The sequence below is a fragment of the Littorina saxatilis genome, linkage group LG14 (genome assembly GCF_037325665.1).
Source record: "Littorina saxatilis isolate snail1 linkage group LG14, US_GU_Lsax_2.0, whole genome shotgun sequence".
NCBI classification, from domain to species: Eukaryota; Metazoa; Mollusca; class Gastropoda; order Littorinimorpha; family Littorinidae; genus Littorina; species Littorina saxatilis.
In genome coordinates this window covers 34,236,477-34,239,897 of record NC_090258.1, presented here as the reverse complement: position 1 = coordinate 34,239,897, position 3,421 = coordinate 34,236,477, and positions in this window count along the sequence as shown.

Genomic DNA, 3,421 nt, shown 5'->3' with positions numbered 1-3,421 from the left:
TTTGACCTTCGGGAATGTACTCACATTTCTACGGTGATTTATTGTGTCTTTCCATCGAGTAAAATTAAATTATTCCTACGTGCGTGATAACTTCGCTGCAACAGGTTGCACCACAGAAAAGCTTTACACAAGGCTTGGAAAAGCACAGCTATCAGAAAAAGAAGAGTTTCTGTCTGTCTGTCTGTCTGTCTGTCTGTCTGACTGTCTGTCTGTCTGTCTGTCTGTCTGTCTGTCTGTCTGCCTGTCCGTCTGTATGGCTGGCTGGCTGGCTAACTGGCTTGCTGGCTGTGTGTTGGTCTGTCTGTGTGTCTGTGTGTCGGTGTGTCTGTCTATCTGTCTTAATCTGACTTTAATGAATTTGATAACCATGTATTCGTAGGCTAAAGGGTATTCAACTTGACTGTGTGTGAATGGCCTTTTAACGGTTCACACCTTGGACGTGAAACAACACTTAACTGAGCTGATACAGGCGTTACTGGTGTCATACACATCCGTCTGACAGATTTACACTCTAACAATTTCTTTCCTTCTTTCCTTCTTTCCTTCTTTCTTTCTTTCTTTCTTTCTTTCTTTCTTTCCTTCTGTCTTTCTTTCTTTCTTCTTTCTTTTTTTCCCTTTTTTTGTTTTTTTCTTTTTTTCTTTCTTTTCTCTTTCTTTCTTTCTTCTTTCTTTCTTTTTTTTTCTTTCTTTCTTCTCTCTTTCTTTTCTTTCTTTCTTTCTTTCTTTCTTTCTTTCTTTCTTTCTTTCTTTCTTTTTTTCTTTTCTTTCTTCTTTCTTTTTTTCTTTCTTTCTTTCTTTCTTTTCTTTCTTTCTTTCTTTCTCCTTTCTTTCTTTCTTTTCTTTCTTTCTTTCCTTCTGTCTTTCTTTCTTTTCTTTCTTTCTTTCCTTCTTTCTTTCTATCTTTTTTCTTCTTTTTTTCTTTCCTTCTTTCCTTCTTTCTTTCTTTCTTTCTTTCTTTCTTTTTTTCCTTCAGTCTGTTTTTTCCAGTCCCTACTTTTTTATATTTCTTTGTTTCATTCATTAATTTATTCATTCATTCATTTTTTCATTCATTCATTCATTCATTCATTCATTCATTTATTTATTCATTCATTCATTAGTTTAATAGTTCGTTTGTTTGTGTGTTTGTTTGTTTCTTTATTAGCTCCATTCATCATCTTTTTTGTCTTCCTTCTTTCTAGAGACTTTGGTCTGCGTTGATGCATAGACTCATTTTATCTCAAGACGAAACCAGGGACTTTGTATGATTTCTTCTTTAAAGGCATAGAAAGCTGATGACTATTCACGCTAATTGCTTTACCCACAGCTGGAGACATGCTAAATTAAGTTCCCTGCAAGATATTGTGGTCTAGGACCCCTTAAATGTTGAGATATTTGAATTTTTATTTTGATCTAGATCGTCCTATTTATAGATTTGCCAACAGAGGTAACGTTGACGCAAGGGAAATAACTCCGCGTCTTTGTTGACATCCTCACTTTTTCAGAGGCTAGAACAAGCTGCAATGCATGTATATGGTCCGCGCATTGCGACATATCGTCATTATATGGCCTTATGATGCATTTGACATCGATTGTGGGCAAACTACACATCGTAAACACGGGAGCGAGTTAGTAAGCCTTTAAGGTTCAAACCTCGGACATGAAACTACATTTAACTCAGCTATTTTTTTTATTTTTTATTGTTTTCTTCTTTTTTTGTTTTTACGCTACTCGTGTTCTACAAGTAGTACAGCTCCCTGGACAAAGTAAGGTGTCAGACCACTCTGACAGATTTACTCCGCTACACTTGTTGTTCCCATGTCATATTTAAAGGCCCAGTCACTCAAAATGTTAGCCTTACAGACGAATTCCGGAAATAACTCTTGTTTGTATGGGTTGGGAAAGAGTGAAAACCTTGCTTTTACGTGAACAAATAATGTACACGTGGTCCTTGTGCACGTGCTTGAGACATGCCCCTCGCTAGTGACTGGCCTACAATGTCACTTGACGTTATTTGTCCTCGAAAAAGCAAGGGTACTAACTCTTTCACAACCTTTACAAACCCGACCGTTATTTCCCGAATTCGTATTGTACTAACGCAGAGACACGCACCAGTCGTACACTCTTCAAAAAAGTTAAGGTTCACTTTTTTACAAGCACGCCACACAAAACAGTCAAGACCGAATTCTTTCATTTTTAAAAAATTATATAATTGAACAACCAAGGAGTAATGACAAACAAAGCAAAGATCGAACGCGGCAGCGTCAATTTAGCTAGAGTGTGTCAAACGTGACAACCCTCGAAAATTGAATTCACAACAATGTGAATCAGTGTCAATAACGCGTGTGCCCTCCTTTGTGTCCAGACATTCAGCACATCGTTGGTGCATGGAGTGGATCAGGTTACATATGAATGTTCTGGGAACTCCATTCCACTCCTGCTGGAGCCATTGCAGCAGTTGACCCAGATTGGCAGGAGGAGGGTGATGTTGCTGTACCCGACGACAAAGCTCGTCCCACATGTGCTCTATGGGGTTCAGGTCCGGGCTGTTGGCTGGCCACAGCACCCTGTTGACCCTGGCCTGCTGGATGAAGGTGTTTACAGCTGCAGAGCGATGGGGAGGTGCGTTGTCATCCTGAAGAATCGCACGAGGGCCGATCGCTTGGAGGGCTGGAACGACCAGGGGTTGCAGGATCTCATTCTGGTAGCGGACACCGGTCAAGTTGCCCACTACATGGTACAGAGGTGTCCTTAGACGTGTGCTGATCCCTCCCCAGACCATCACAGAGCCTCCGCCAAAACGCTGTCGTTCCAGAACAGCGCCTTCTGCGAAGCGCTCTCCGCGACGCCTCCACACTCGGATGCGACCATCAAGATACAAGATACAAGATACAAGAAGTTTTATTGTCCTCATCAATACAAGGAAATTTGGCATGTGTGTGGCAAGACATAATACACTGATACATAGACACTTACAAAACACAACTGAAGTTCAATATCAGCACACCCTTACGCAACATACCCACTACTTCAGACACACAGGCTACATGTGCCCCTCGGACGTACGCAACCCACAATTCACCCAGCCATACAGCTCCACATGCACTTACTCATTCATGCAGCACTCTAGCATCCGGCCATGTACAACTCACACACTGGAACCATCATACCGCTACATATTGCATTATAACACCCGCACAAACATTACAACCTCAAACATCGTACTAGATCTACAACTAACAAGCATACATCCACTATCATACACCGAATACATCATCATACATTACATCATAACATATTGCATTATAACACACGCACAAACATTACAACATCAAACATCGTACTATAATCTACAACTAACAAACAATCATAGGCTTGTCATGAAGTGGATTGTAGTGTGAATAAAGGATGTACTTTTCTTTAAACGTGTTCTGCCCTATCT